Below are 16,847 nucleotides of genomic sequence, written 5' to 3'. Positions count from 1 at the left end.
AATTTGCTACCCTATGTTTACTTTGAAATGTAAACTTATTTTTTTTTTTTTTTTTTTTTTTTGGACAAGGAGACAAAACTTACCAAACAGAGATTCAGTAAACTGCTTGTATCATTGAAATATTGATTTGTTAACAAAAGTAGTTTACAGCAGTTTACAGTTTACGACAAAACCTTAAGGCGAAGGCACCATGAGAACACCATAAGATTTCTTAGGGTTTTGTTTCGTCGTGGTTTTGGGAATGCCCCCCAACAGAGCGCTAAAACTATGACAAATGTGAATGGAGTTTCATTAACCACGACACTCTTGTAGTTTTGAGTGACCTTCTACGGGCGGGACTTCCGGTACCCAACACTCAGTACGAACGCACACATAGGCAACAAAACACTAAAGGGAATTTTGTGTGCAGTATTCGCCTATAGTTATAACGTTTTCTGTGCTGTTTATTTCTTTCGGTTGGTAGACAACGAAATTTAAGATGGCTTCCGCTTCTTCTTCTTCTTCTTCTTCTTCGGCTGCTTGAAAAGAAGCGAAGAAAAGGACCAGAGTATCATGGAGAGAGAGTGAAGTGAATGCCCTGATCGCAACCTGGGCCGAGCCGGAGGTCGCCGATGAAATACAGAAGAAGACGAAAGTTAAGGACATTTGGGAAGTAATCACAGTTCGTCTGCACGATCTGGGGTACGAAACGAAAGAGCCCGTGACGATAAAGAACAAAGTATTTTGCATAAAAAAGGAGTAAAAAAAAAATTCTCAAATGGTGGGTCCATCAGGGGTAGGCTCTCAAATTTTGAGGGATTACCCCTGGTACCACAATGTCCATGAAATTTTGTGAAAAAGACCTGCAATGCAAGCACCGCCAGGCAGTATTGGTGAAAGCTCACTGTCTGTGGATGATATTGGTCACCAAAATGCGAGGTGCCCTTTATTTTCTATAGTAGTTAAGCATTAACCTGAAGTTTTGCTAACTGCATGTAGGTGTGAACGGCATCGAAGTTTTGTCGTGGTTAAGGGAAGGAATTTTTACCATCATAGTGAGTATAACTTGAAGTTTTGGGATAGGTGTAGACATGGCTACTATCGGCAACATCTGTCGCGCCAATCCAATGATCTTGACCATTGGTTAAAGACTGTGGCAGAAGGAAGGACACAAGATTGACAAGACAACAGAAGTACGAAAAAGTGTGATGGCATCTATGAGGAGGCTAGCTTCTCTCTATGTTCATTTCAAAGAAGCAGAGAAGGACCTAGGCCCATATGACATGTCTGACGAGAATGCAGTTAACATGTTCTCTAGAAGAAATTACAGACACTTGGAAGCTGCCATCAACTTCTACTGCAAAAGTGAAGATGATCTCAAATATGGCCTGAAAAGTGCTCTGTATTTAATACCTCATCAAGAAAGACTGAGAAATAATGAAAGGCATAAATCTCATTGAAGATAAAGATTCAAAGGCTGATGCCAAATTTGTTGAGGTGCTTGGTGCAAATCATGACTACCTGCATATGGATTTTACCCATACACTTAAGCATCAACCTCTTTAAACCCACCGCGCGCTGCAGTAAATAGCAGTAAAAATGTGTAATTTCCTCCTTTCTTCAACCATATCTTCTGATTCGATCGGCCTAGTTCACCACCGGAAAGAGCATTAGAAAATTTAACTTTTCTTCTTTATGATGATGTAAAAATTAAGATTTTTTGTTGTTCCATTGCACCGTCATTTATTGCTCACTTTTCATTAATTTGGTCAAAATTTCTGTGGTATCGATCTTTCTTACTGAACTCTTCCGACTATATCTAGCGGTTTCTTGCCGGGAGTGGGCTATTTTTCATCACCGGAAAAAGATTGAAGTCCTTCAGGTTATTCTGAACAGTTTGATATATAAAGCATTTCCATTGGATGAATAATACCCCCGTCAAAAGATTAAACCAATTGGGAGCTTTGTCTCATTTTGGGAAGTTTGCTATGAGTTCCGCGGAAACCGGAATTGCACTGATTTACGTGTGTTACGTTGCCCACCGGTTGTGTTGCCTCCTGTCTGGCTCGGGCATAGCCGCAAATTTTGGTAAGTTTAACTTGTTTCTCTTTAATATTATATCACCAAAGTTATACCTGTTTATAAATAAACGTTTGAGGAACATTGTAAAGTATGTTGAGCCTGATGGCATGCACAGAATCGTTAAAAGGGATGATTGAATAAAATCCATAATTCTTTCGGTACGATGTCGTTACACTGAAATCTGCAGGCAGCCAGCGAACCGGGTCGTACCATCCTTGCTCAGGGGAAGTCAAGGGGTTTCAATAACGCGGATCAGCTGGCTGCGCTTACTGGGTACTCTCAGAACTCGTGCATTGCATGCATACAGAAGGAAAATAATTGTATTGAACTGTGTGTGTGTGTGTGTGTGTGTGTGTGTGCATTTGTATGTCTATATTAATGATTCATCATCTTTCTTAATCTTACTCATTTGATCGATGAACAGGCTTAGACTTAGTCCTAGCAGCGGTGGATCCAGGAATTCCCTAATTCTAGTAGAAACCTCTAAAGCCTAAACTAAAGGGGGGTGGGGCTCACTTTTTTCCATCGTCGGCCGCCGTCAGCAGAATCTCCAAAATTATGCTCAGTGGGGGGGGGGGGGGGGGGGGGGGGCACTTTTTTCCCGTCACCGCACACCGACTAGCAAGAGAATCTTGAATGAAAATCATTCTCAATGGGGGGGGGGGGGGGATATAGGGTTGATTTAACTATTCAAGCTTAAATTTGCCGACCTAGGGCCGTGAATTAGACGCAATCGAGAAGGGTGAGGTACCTCACCCAATTTTCCATAGAGACAGTGGTTAAGAACATCCACACAGCAATGGGTACTACAACCTTCCGTCTGTCTACGGAGGACGGCGTTAATGGCAAAATACAAAAGAGTCCTCCGGACAGACGGATCTTTCTGTCTAGCACTGACACTGCATTTCCTTTTTTTCTCTCACTTTGGTTTTAAAGAGACTCTGGGTCTGGCTTTCTTTTCTGTTTGTTTGTTTTCTTGTTTTCTTGCATCACTTCAAGGGAATAAAAGGAAATTCATTTGGCTGCAAAGCAAATTTACATGTATGCAAAATAATTACCTAAAAATGCAATTTGAAAAAATTCTGTGTAGCCTATAGATCTACTGTTTTCTCTTCGGCCCCCCAAAAAACCCAACAACAAAAAACACGATTTTAGCCCCAAGCCAAAGGAATTTGAGACAATTTTCTTTTTTTCTTTAAAAGTCATCAATAGACAAAAACAATTTCCTTTTGTTTTATATATCACAGACAGACCTCCACTGCCATCATCCTCTACTGCAGCTCATGATGTTCAGTCGGTGCTCAGCCAGAGACGAAATACTCTGATCAGCCAGGATGTACAAGCGAATGTTCAGTCGACCTGCTGCACAGCAAGATGCTAGAATTATAACTGGTAAAATCACTGCATGAATTTTTTGACTTCTCTGTCACTGTGCTATAAACTTAAAGTATCACTATATTTTTGTTTCTGTTCATGTTATGAATAGCCAGGCTAGGACTTAAACTGTATAATTTGCTTGGAATAAAAAAAAAAAAAAAAGTCAATAATAGTTTTAGTCATACTGGCAGTTATTGTCATTTCAGTTTTGATTTATGCATATGTTGGGGAGACTGGGGAGAAGTGGGACATATTTTCAATTTTATGAATTCTACCCTGTAACTCCCAGAATATTTAGGATAGCCAGCTCCTGTTTACACGTCAAAGACAATGGGTACTGCGGTGTATTGTGCAGTAGTTTTTATTAGGCCTTCGTCTTTCCTCTGTATGTAATCAATGACTTTACAAACTGTTATTTGGGGAATTAGGGGGTGACTTGGGACACCCTGGGGAGAAGTGGGACACTGGCAGGGGTAAAGTGGGACAGTAAGAAACTTATTTGGGAGAAGTGGGACATCGTGGGGAGAAGTTGGACAGGGAGTGCAATAAGAATCGGTGTGTCAGTTTACCCCATTGGTAAAAAATACTAAAAATTAGCTCATAATCAGAGGTTTAGGTATTATCCTAAGAAATTTCGTGAATTCTTTTACACATCTACCAGACCATTATGTAACTCAGGTGTAATAGCTCCACAGCCTTGTATGGTATCTGTAAATTTACTTACCATTTCAAGAAGGCAGCAAGACCTGTGAAAAAAGGACACGTTTTTAAATCTAGATGAAGAGTGCTTAGCAACACCTGTTAAGGGATATTTCAAAAGCAGACTGTTCATCAGTTTATTAGTGTTTGAGTTATAGAGCTGTCCCACTGGCTTAGTGCAAAGAGCGCGGCGCGTTAAATGGCGCGTGAAATGGCGCGTCAAACGGCGCGTAAAAAATGAATAAAATATAGATTTTTGTGGCATTGCAAAAAGTTTTCTATTTTTCGAGTAATTGCTATTTGCGCTGTTGGTATTTATACATGTCGATCATTATACATATACATATACATATACATATACATTAGCACAGCATAATTATGCCATAGGTATTGCATACACTGTAGCTGATGGGCGGTAGTGGAGCGTTACGGAAAGTCAGCATGACACCGTCAAAGTTACAGACCCAAAGTTAAACGAAATTTGCGGTGAGTAACTTTACTTGTTTTGGAAATTCTATTCTTTTTTGATGAAAACCACAAAACTAATTCAGTTTAGATTGTCCTAATCAATTTATTCGGCGTTGATTGATTCTAATCGTCTGTAGTTTTAGGAGCCATTCTGCGCGTGTTTTGGTGAAAATACCAGTGCAGTCCCACATATGGTATTTTATGTTTGCTGGCTAATCGGTCAACTGATTTGCCAGTAGGATAGACCGAATGAAAATCTGTCGGAAATTCACTGGCCTCTTATTTTATAAGGACGTCTGTAATTAATAGGGAAATGAGCGGCCAACCCTATTTAAAACTAGACGATTAGAATCAATCAACGCCGAATAAATTGATTAGGACATTCTATTGAATTAGTTTTGCGGTTTTCACAAGGAAATAAAATATGCAAAACAAGTATTAAAAGCTACTCACCACGAATTTCATTTAACTTTGGGTCGGTAACTTAGACGATGTCATGTCTATGGCTGTGCTATTAAATGTATGTAAGGTATACAATGACATGTACTACTTGTTAGAAAAAACATTTCTTACTTTTGATCCTTAATAGTTCGGAAACTATATATCAGATGACACTGTCGTGGATATGAGAAATAGCTTAATAGTGTACAATTTAGTTGGAGGTGATTTGAATACGAAAGCATAAATAGGTTTCAATAAATCCATGATTGATTTTAAAGTTATATTCCAGATTTTGGTCAAATTCTAATTCTCAGTAGAAAACTTGATCTTTAATTACACAGAAAGCAATGTTGTGTATCTGAGTGTGTGCTTACAATGACCTCGAACAATGGACATGGATACCACCTTCATGACCTTTTTCAGAGCTCTGCCGACTAAGCTTCTGGTCTCTTGCTCACAGGCACATGAATGCTTTATTAATGATTTATGTTGGATTGCCCTAGACACTGCTAACCTGAATTCATGGCAAAGGGTAAAATGCACGCACAAAAAAGTAAGCCCTGTTTCCATGTGCTTGCATACCACACGTTTCATTCCAGCTGACAATCATTTTCAAAATTTGTCTCAATGAGGCTATCACTAAATTTGGTATAAGCTTAAAATCTAAAGTTTTTTTAACACAATTGTTTACTAGTAATCTGACAAATTTATAGTTTTTTTTCGATACCATGAATTCAGACTAGCAGAGCCCAGGGCAAGCCACATGAATTGATAATAAAGTATTTATGTGCCCTGGAGCAAGAGACAAGAAGCCTAGTCGGCAGAGCTCTGAAAAAGTGGTATTCATGTCCATTGTTCAGGGTCATTGTAAGCACACACTCTGACCAAAATCTGGACCCTAACTTTAAAATTAATCATGGATTTAATGAAACCTATTCTTTCATATTCAAATCGACTCCAACTAAATTATTGTACACTATTCAGCTAAATCCATGACAGTGTTATCTGATTTAGTTTTCGAACTATTAAGGATCAAAAGTGGGAAATGTTTTTTTTTGTAACACGTAGTGCATGTCATTGTATGAATACCAACAGCGCAAATACCAATTGTTCGGAAAAGAATTGAGCTTTTTGCAACGCGCCGTTTAACGCGCTGATTGACGGGCCATTTAACGCGCCGCGCTTTTTGCACTAAGCCGTCCCACTTCACCTCCTGTTCCACTTCACCTCGGTCTTCATAAAATGTACTAGGGACCATGCACAGAGCCAAAAATTGTGTTCTTTTTGTAAATATTTCTTTCAGGTTATGGATCTGAGAAAGAAGAGGCGTGTGGATTATGCTTCAATTCACGACCATGGCTTTGAAGATGTCAGTGTGAACTTAAATGAACGTCTTCACGAAAAGAAAGACAAATGGTCCACAGCTACGCTATTCCGCTTGGAAGTCCTCGATGAAAGAATATCTGATAAAGGTGATGAAGTTTTAGTCCATTATGTCGGATGGGAAGATAAGTACAATGAATGGAGACTTAAAAGTGAAGTTGTAGATGTGAATGAGGAAAAATCAGATGCTCTGGAACTTGTGAAAAAGGATTTGCTTGTCAAGGTGAAAGAAAACCTCAATATTTCCCGTGTTCAGGACACCGAAGTTACTCTGCATATTCCCATACAAGTAGAAACATTCAATAGGTTTGTGGAGGTCATAAATGGTCATCCAGTCCGTTTGAAAAGGAAAGACATCTTCACAGCTGATTGGGCATCCGTTGCCACATTTCTAGGGACTGATTGGTTTTTTCGCATAGTCAATGCAGCAGGAGACTTTGCTTATGTTGTGGAGAGCACTATACAGATATGGATACATGAAAGAAGGTGCCTGGAACAATATGTTGTAAATGTGGAAACAAAACAACTTGACAAAAAACTACTCCATCGTGGACATCTTCTTGTTTTTCGTTTCGTGAAAGATCGAGGAAACAAGTTTGAACTAGGCAAAGTAGGGGTCACCTTATAAAGCATGGGCTTGTTATCTCATCTGTAACTTCCAAGTAATTCATGTACACATTCGGACAAATTCATATGGTTGTGTAGCTCATTAGACTTTCAAATTCATATTTAATTGAAACTTTGCCAGATATATCTGAGTTCAAACTGTGACTTTCAAGTAATTCAAGTACACATTCGGACCGATTCATATGGTTGTTTAGCTCATCAAACTTTCAAATTCATATTTAATTGAAACTTTTCCAGATATGCGTGTATCTGAGTTCAAACTGTGTGTGTACAATGATGTAACTTACACTGGTGTTTGAACTGGGTGGAAGTTTTGAAATCTTCCAAATGATTTAGATTTTTGATTGTGTTCATCGCTGACTCATTTTGGTCGATTCAACTTTGGACACACAGTACTTACAGTGAGAATTACACTGCTTGAATTGTGTAAGCTTCAATCTAAAAACCTAAGTTTCCAGCTGACTTTACTTTGTATTGAATTATGACTATTGTGCTAAAAATTACTGTTTAAACCCCCCCCCCCCCCAAAAAAAAAAAAAAAATGAAACTGTTGACTGTGAAGCTAATTTTTTCCTCTTTGGCACTATACTTAGTATTTAGTGTAAGTTTTCTACCTGCAGTATTTGGTGCACCTTCTGGAACAAATTCAGAATCGTGGGTAATTTACATCAATTGCTTTACTTTGTACCAGCTAGTACGCGAAAGTGATATGGGACCTGGACTCAAACAGAGTGAATCTGTACTAAAGAAAATATTTCATTTGAACAGCATTGATGCAAAATATGCAGATGCTGGCATTGTTAAACGTCTCGATGACAAAATACGATATATTATGCGACCTGCATCAAAGGCTTTGAGTGCTGGTGGCAGGCAAGGTCAACAATTTTTGGACAAGTTGAAAAGCACCATATATAAATTAAATCTCGGTGGAGTTAAAAGACAAATGGAACATGAACTAGAAAATGAAAGGAAACGTAGGAAGGTAGCAGAAGACGAAGTTAGAGGCCAGAAAAGACAAGCGAAAGAATGCCAGAAGAGTGCAAAAACAGCACATGTGTTATTAGGAAGACTCCTTAAAAGACGCACAAACAAAAGGAAAGTCCTACCTAAAACAAAATATGGGCCAACCTGGAAAAGTGTACAAAAGAAAAACCTTAATGAAAGTGTGAACTTTGCTCGTGACCTGCTGGCAGAAGATAACATCAAAATCCAGAAAATGCTTGTAAAAGATCACTATGGAAATACTGTAGGCTACCATGATTATCCAACAGACGACTTGCCCTCTGGACCCTCGGTGGATCGGATGCTATACATAAAGGACTCAAACCTTATTTCAGATGATGCCTACCAAGAACTAGCCATAGAAAATCAACAATTCTTAAACCAATTCAAAGATCACCTGCCTATACGAACCAATTATCCATCACTTTATGCAATTCAACAACGCAGGGCAGAATTAAATGCCACATTTTCTGTACAGCTACTTCCAAACAAAAAAGGTGTTCAAGAGAGACTTGAAGTAAAACTCAGACGTTTCTTGGAAAGTGCTTGGCCGATAACTGATGATGAACTTGTAATCAAAATCACAGGTGATGGAACATCGGTTGGCCGTCTACATGTAACCAATTTTGGAATGACAGTAATTACAGATTCTTGGCGGTCGGATGACCTATTGTTAGCAATTGGAAAGATCCCTGAAAAGTACAACGAATTGGCAGATGCACTACAAGACATAGTACGAGATACCCAGTCACTTCAGGAAATTACAGTTCATGGCAGAACTATCAAACTGAAATACATTATTTGTGCTGATTTGAAATTTACTAATATCATCCTTGGCTTAGGTGCCTGCTCGGCAAATTATTGTTGTGTGTGGTGCCAAACACATAAAGGGGAATTTCACCGTCTCAACCAATCTGGAACTGCAAGGAACATATCCGAAATGAACCAGCTGTGCAAAAAGAAGAAAACCAAGAAAACGGAAAACTACAATTGTTTGCATGCTCCAATCTTCCCCCACATTCCAGTCACTCACGTCATACCAGATCCCCTCCATCTGTATCTCCGCATCTCGGACCAGCTGACCCGTCAACTTGTACTACGCATCAGGACAAACGACAACATTAAGAAGAATGACAAGAATGTTGACAAATTGAATTGCCCATCTATGTTGAAATTCGAACAGTTTGTCCAAAACCTCGGAATCGAATGGCAGTTTTATGTTGATAAACAAGGTTATCTCACTCATCAAGACTTCATTGGGCCACAGCATCAAAAAATTCAAAAGGCCATATGTTTAGAGGATTTTTATGGTTCTGATAATCCTAAGCTTGAAGATATCAAGTTTTTGTGGTCGAAATTTGGAGAGCTAGTTAACCAGATGAAAAAGGATATGACAGAGGACGAGTTGGTGGAATTCCAGTCACAAGCTTGTGCATGGGTTGACAAATTCTACCGAGTCCATACTTCAGGTGATATCACAGTATACATGCATGTATTTGCAAAACATGTCAGTGACTCAATCCGCCTTCATGGCAATCTCAGCAAGTTTTCACAACAAACTTTTGAAAAATTGAACGATCGAATAACTAGCTGGTATTTTTCTTCTTCAAATCGACGCAATATTGAAGCATTGAGACAAGTTATGAACATCCAAAATAGAGTTGAGTACCTGGAACCATCATGTAAACGTGAAGGTTACAGAAAGACATGCAGTGTGTGTGGAGTTTCTGGGCACAACAAGCGTACCTGTCCTGAAAAAAAACACAAAAAGCAACCAAACATGAATGTGGAGTTGTGCATTACTGATTATTCACATTAATGGCCTGCAAAATTCGGAAAACATTGGCCTTCACTTAAAGCCTTTTCTAAAGCTTCGCTAAAGTTTAGATAATGTTAGGCATATTGGACTACAGTGTATCCAATATTCAAATCTTACAAAAGCGTAGTGACAATAACATCTTTGTTATCATTGGTTGATTCTTTGGGAAAATTTGAATTTCACCTTTGAGGATATTTAAACCATTTCATGGTAATGTTTTCATTTTTCTTTAAAAAATGCCCTTCCCTTCTTAAAATGTAGTCATTGTATACTAGTATGAGAAACCTGCATAGGAAGATTATATCGTGCATTTTTCAGCTAATTCCACGAGTGAGAAGATTGGGAATTGATTTTATACCAAAAAGAAGTTTAACCCATAGATCATATTTTTCATTCAACATGAGTTATATGATACAGGCTTTAACTTGATGTTATTGCTAGTGAAGATTTTGATACCTTTTATATCGAAGTATGCAGTAACATGCAACATGACTACGATTACTTCTTTCTGATCAGTTTCTCATGGTTTGTTGTTTACTGTGATTCAACCATAGAGTTACATACTACGAAGACTAGAGTGAGTAGTACGCGTACCAGTGCATGTTATCAAACAGCCCTAATTGAACTACAGCGCAGTCCCTTTAGCGTGTGCACCTATGCGTAATTACACACATTGGTTGGGGCGATCTGACGCGTCACGTAGGCAGTAGCCAAGTAGTAGCCAGCTAGCTTTGTCTTCAGCATAGAGTTCAATGGTTGCACAGTCCCCTATTAAAATGTCAGGGCGCGTTCAATGAAGGGCGTCTCTTCCGGGTTAGTGCGCACTTTAGTACTTAGTAGTATGTAACTCTATGGATTCAACACATCTGATGATTCTGATCTAACATACTGCAATGAATATTAATATCTTATTGACAAGTAGAAGCCAGTAATTAGGCTTTTCATTAAATAGATTTGATTATTTGTAAAATATGTTCCACATACAGAGATGCCACTTTTCAGGAAATTTCCTGAATTCAGGAAATTTTTCCAAGGAAAAACAGAACTTCAGGAAATTTAAACAATGTTTGTACCTGAATAATAAGTGTAGAAGGGAAGAAAAGACTGTGAAAGAAGAAAATAATGATTACTACAGTACATTTGCGTCCATTCTTGTAGGTAAATTGCAATTATTATAAACAGGTGAGTGTTACAGATAGTAGTTCGGGAAATTTTGAATAGCACCCCTGGCATCTCTGCATATGTACAGTGAAACCTCGTTATAACAAGCTCGGATATAACGAGGTAATTTTTCAGGTCCCATTCTTTTTATACTCTTTGTTTTTATCCCTGATATAACGGGCTTGTACCGAAAGGTTGGGTTGCGTCGCGTCGCGTTGACGCGAACGCGACCATTCGGCCAAAGCTCCCCCGGTTTGACCGAAAGGGTGCGTTGGGAGCGTTGGGAGCGTTGGCGTCAACGTGACGCGACGCGACGCAACCCAACCTTTCGGTACAAGCCGATATAACGAGATACCCGATATAATGAGGAAATTTCTGTGGTCCCAAGGAGCTCGTAACGAAGTTCCCCTGTAAATGAGTGCTACAATTTTAGTGTTATGGAAACTACTGTAAAATGTTTCCATTCAGTATTGCTATTTCTGAGCAAATAATGAATTTGTTAGTATATTTATTGCATTGGCTTGTGTTGCCAAATGTAGTTCAGTTTAGTGCCTAAAATTGTTCTGCCATTGAAATTCTATCACATTTGAATAAATTGTTGGAAAAAGAAACCAAACTTCCACGTGTAGTATTTGTATTAAAATTATCAAAATTTTGAGAGCCAGAGGAAGCAATAAGCAATCTTGGGGTCAGTGAGAAATCGAGTTATCTGATATGAAAGTGTAGACATTCCAGAAACAAAACATGAGGAAGAAACAAATAAAAAGAGCAGAGGAGAGAAAGCAATTGAGAGAGAAAGAGGGGGGGGGGAGAGAGTGTGCAAGAGAGAGAGAGTGTGTGCAAGAGAGAGAGAGACAGAGTGTGTGCAAGAGGGGGAGAGAGGAAGGGATGGGGGGGGGGCAGATTTCGACAAGTATAAGGAGATAGATGAAATTATGAGAGAACGAGTGAAAGAATGGGAGAGAGAGGAACCCAACACTGGAAATATCAATTTGTTATGTACAAAAGACATTCCTCTTTTTTCCCAGAGAATTGTAAGGTTTATTTATACGGGTAAGAAATTTGAAATGAGATTGCAGCAATTTGAGCCAGATTTCTCATTTCTAATTCATAGATTACATGTCAATATAATAATGCAAGATTCATGGAGACAATATACAGAATGACTACACGAATTACAACATCTAAAACTCCAAAGATTATGAATATTTCCATGTCATTTGCAGGTCAATGGACTGACTGGTTTGATCAGATCATTTTGTAAAGCTGTTCTCACAATAAGTTTTTGGAATAAATTCCATATAAGTAGAAAGAAAGTAACCGAGAAAAATCATTTTTGAATACATAAAGTGAACAAAAAAAAAAAAATCTGAAATGGGATTTGAACCTGCAAACCTCGGTTTATCAGTCCAGTGCTCTACCAACTGAGCTATTCAGTCTTTTGCAAACATGTTCGTTGTAAAAATGATTTATTTTGTTTGTATCTAAACTTGAAATATAATATCCACAAAATACCATATCTAATCACATACTAGTATCTAAACATCCTGTAACCACCAACAAAACATAACTGGACCTATTTTGTTAGCTTTATAGGGGGCAGTAGATGCATGTATACATGCATGCACACGTTAGCACGAGCGCTGTTCGCTCGGCTGTGTCTAGCGGGCCAGACCCGGGCTCGGCTAACGTTAGCTGAACGCTCATGCCCCACATTAGACGGCGAGGGCAGCCGTTTCCTATCCTAGCCTTTAAAAAAGTAAAAAGTGATAGAATTTTTTTTTTTTTATATCTGAAGAAAAAAAAAAAATCTGAGCAATTGCAGAATACCCCAGCACTCTTGTGCGTGCTTCCCCTTAATAACGTGTTTCTATGGCCGTACGCTGACGGAATAAAGCACAGTGTCTATGGGAGACACGCTCGGAATGAAGGATTGCCGGGGTATTCTGCAATTTAGCCAAAAAATCTGCTGCAAAAGAAACAGTTCCGATGCAGTCAGTGCGTGACCGGGTAAATAAATCGCCTTCGTGTCCCTGCCACGTAAATAGGCACCGAGCTCCGTACGTGTCACCCCCTTACTCTAAATAGAACGGTCGCGGACCTGACGCGATCCAATCAGATCCACTCAGAGTCAACCGCACAGCTGATCGGACATTGTACGCTTAGTCGGTTAGTGTATGCGCGTACAGCTGACCCGGCTGATTAAAAGCTTCAAATTAGGTGAAAGAAATCGGGGTTCTAAAATTCATATGTTTGGTGATGCCATGTATGCTGTGAACAAATAATACATTAAAATAAACAGATGGTTAAAAACTTATGTTGGTTAAGGACTGGTTGATTAAAATCCCCAATTCCCGCCACTGAATATTAATATGTAGTGGTATAAAAAAAAAAGTTACCTCACATGATTACAAACTAGCTAATAAGAAATAACCATCACGTGCCCCGGATGCCATGCTGTATTTAGTTGGACCATAAAGATTGCAAGATGGACGTCGTTCGAGACCGACTTGAAAACTGGGGATTTCCAGAGTTACATTTGTAATTCCTCAATTTAGAGGTAAGAAAAAATCTCATAAATAATATGAATCTAGAGTGACTAGACTAGAGCACAAACTTGCAGGTAAACACGAATCTTAAAAACCAGATAATCCTATTTATTTTTGATATTCCAAAGCCGGTTAGAGCCACAAAGGGGTATGCCTGTGCAGTACTGGAATATTACGGGTTACGGTGTTTCTCTGTTTGTTACTGTGCGGCGCAGCAGTCCGGATAGATGTAACAGGTAGACTAGACCTGCATGTAGGCTGTGACTGTGAGCATACATTACTGATTTCCTATAGATCTAGGTCAATTCATCATGTTCATAAATTTAGTCAGTGGTTGTGAACTTGTGATATGTGAATCTCTTGCTTGTGTTTCATGTGAATCCTGCAGTTTTGAACACGGACATTTAGACAAAAATTCACGCATGCCGTTCTCCTCTCTCCCTGTGTCGTGTTGCGATTATGCGAAGACGCAACTTCTACAAAGTAAAATGGGGTACCCATAATCTTTGCATCAAGTAGCATTCTGCATTGTGATTTGACAACTTTTCTTTATTACAGGCTCCAATGAAAAATCAGTTTCAAAAAGTACGGTAAATGCAGCCTCTAAAGTCTACAGACAGGTGGTCTCTAAATAAAGCAGGCTCTACTGTATTTCACCATTTTCAATTATCCTTTCATATGTAATTCATCTGTGTTTGTGTGTGTATATTATTTTTTCCCGTTAAAGTGTTAACCTCTCCTGTTTGGACATTGTTTTAGGAAGCCTGGATGATTGCCGGTAGGAAAGGCCGTCCAGCTAGTGGGTGCTTGGAAGAAAGACTCTGCCACGTCCGCAGACGGGATTCAAAAGAACCAAAACCCCCTTCAAAACCCCCTTCAGCTCGGAAAGAAAGGGAAAAGGGTGCTCCCAGTACTACTTCTGCATGCAAGCTCCATGTAGCAAAGAAAAATTCACTGCCTGAAGAAACTCGTATAGATGTGTTTGTACATGTAGTGTTCTCTCTGACTTTCTCAAAATCAACCTTAACCAATTTGGAAATGACTAGGTAAGATACATTTCGACCACATGCTATGCCTACAACTCCTTTTCCTCTCCACATTTAGGTGACCATTCCCCCTATGAACTTGTTTTTGGCCGAGACACCCCAAATCTAACCAACTTGACCTTCAACCCCATGAATGGACTTTCTTAGACATATGATGAATATGTGGACCATCTCAAGAAGAAATTTGACCACATTTCTCAGACCATGCTTTCACTGCAAAGAAAACAACAGAACAAGCAGAATGCAGAGATTGCAAATAGACTGAACAAATCACCAATCTACTCAGTAGGTCAACTAGTCTATTTGTACAAGCCTACATCCTCTTCCCTCACTGCTAACTCTCGAAAAATAGCAGCTGAATGGGTTGGACCCCTGGTCATACACGAGGTTTTGGATAGGACCCACTACATTCTGGCAACTCTCAAGGGAGAAATCCTGCGAGATGTTTTCAATTTCAACAGGCTGAAACCCTGTTTCATGAAAGCGTCTGATGACAGAAAACAAATCACGCACATACAGCGACTGAAAGAAAGACTAGGCAAAGCAGCACAAAACGAGACTGGTCAAAAATCTGACAAGCCGTCAGTACAGTTCATGGATGAGCATGACGAAATCAGACCAGAGTGTACTGCTGACCAAATTATGTGCATGCAAACCACTGACCCATTCAATGACAGAGATTATGTTGACTCCCTGCCCTCAAATGATGGCACAGCCGCCCCCAACCCCCTACAACAGCCCGACCTAGAAAGGCAATTTGATTTGCTCATGAGTGCCCCCACAGACAACGAAATGTCATTACACAGAGGGCGATTCAAGGCTGGACAGTTACAAGTTCTGACTTCATTTGTTAGGAATGTTACTGATAATGACCCCCAAGGCATATGTTTTTGGTGGAACATAGGGTTATACCCAGACATGTATGACTTGGTCCAAAGTATCTTGGCAGACAAGAATATTCCTGTAACTGGAACACCCAAGAAATTCATGAGACAATTGTATGTGTGACTTTGTAAATAGAAATTATGTATGCGACACTTTAACTTCATGTACTGTTATTTTGTGCCTCTATGAGTCTACAGGACCTTTAAATGGATTCTGTGTGATACACAGTGTGTCACATATTTGTTATGTCTTTTTAATGTACAAGTTTGGGATTACTTGTCTATGGACGATTTATCTATTCCATCTTCTTGATGAATGCTTTACGAGTTTGGAATACTCGTCTTATGTTTAACTCGCTTGAAAGCGCGAGTTCACGTTCATTACATTTTATTATTCTAGTCATTTGGAAAGATTTCCTCTTAATAGGAAAGGTTTGTAAGCCATGATATTCTATGATAGTCTTTCAAAATTGAATGACATTTTGCCTGGATCATAGACTTGACTTTTATTCCTTGAGCGTTCCTATTATCTTCCCAATGATTTTATTACGAAGACATATGTATAGATAGTGCATTAGATACAAGCACTCAAGGTTGTTATTTGGATCAGATTGTTTATCGCACTGCACAGAATAATGACCAGCGAATTGTTTTTACTTTGTTTTGTGTTACATGAATTGCCATTGTTTTATGATAGGCAAGATCACATTAATGATTTGTCTACAGTGCATAAGTCTGCACAACATTTTGTAAATACATGTATTATTATAGTGCATAAGTCTGCACAATTTAATTCGACTTGTTTTAAATGTATATCCTAAAAATGGTATAGACATTATTGAACATGATATCTTAATTTGGTAACTTGAATAGTTCCCAAAATACAAACAAGACAAGGACATTTCACTCAATGGTAAAATAAGTTCATGTATCATACACCCCCTCGGCATGACTAAGTCTTTTAAGCAGAACTTAAAGAAGAACTTAAATGTCTTCATCGTGCATTTCATATACAGTAATTGGTCTAATTGATTTAACTGTATATTATTATTGTGAGGATTTGAGCAAGAGAGAAAGTATGTAAGAGTTTGGAACTATGATAAACGGTTTCACAAGCATGTATTGTACATGGTCATCCAATATATATTGAATTATTGTGTGTAAACCCATTCCCCCTCAAAAAAAAAAAAAAAAAAAAAAATTAAGAGAGGAGTCTTAATTTCCAAACAAAAGGGATGTTGTGTAATGATACACAAAGTTATCACTACCCCCTCCCATTCTTTTGATGACTGGATATGGGTCATTCCATGGGGTTGGGCCTGCTCTAGAT

General features: G+C 38.9%; 1 long non-coding RNA gene and 1 pseudogene across 1 annotated transcript; both read left to right on the top strand.

Moving 5' to 3' along the window:
* The first annotated feature begins 1,773 nt into the window (after positions 1-1,773).
* Positions 1,774-7,355, top strand: LOC139731692 (uncharacterized). Its single transcript, XR_011710974.1, has 3 exons — positions 1,774-2,067; positions 3,309-3,453; positions 6,350-7,355. It is a non-coding gene; the product is annotated as an uncharacterized lncRNA (long non-coding RNA).
* Positions 7,356-8,998: 1,643 nt separating this feature from the next.
* Positions 8,999-15,913, top strand: LOC139731669 (uncharacterized; annotated as a pseudogene).
* The last annotated feature ends 934 nt before the right edge of the window (positions 15,914-16,847 follow it).

This window comes from Diadema antillarum, unplaced genomic scaffold (assembly GCF_040938485.1).
Source record: "Diadema antillarum isolate AM-2024a unplaced genomic scaffold, OU_Dant_1.0 seq00000382_RagTag, whole genome shotgun sequence".
In the NCBI taxonomy this organism is placed as follows: domain Eukaryota; kingdom Metazoa; phylum Echinodermata; class Echinoidea; order Diadematoida; family Diadematidae; genus Diadema; species Diadema antillarum.
This window is presented reverse-complemented; position numbering and strand designations above follow the sequence as displayed.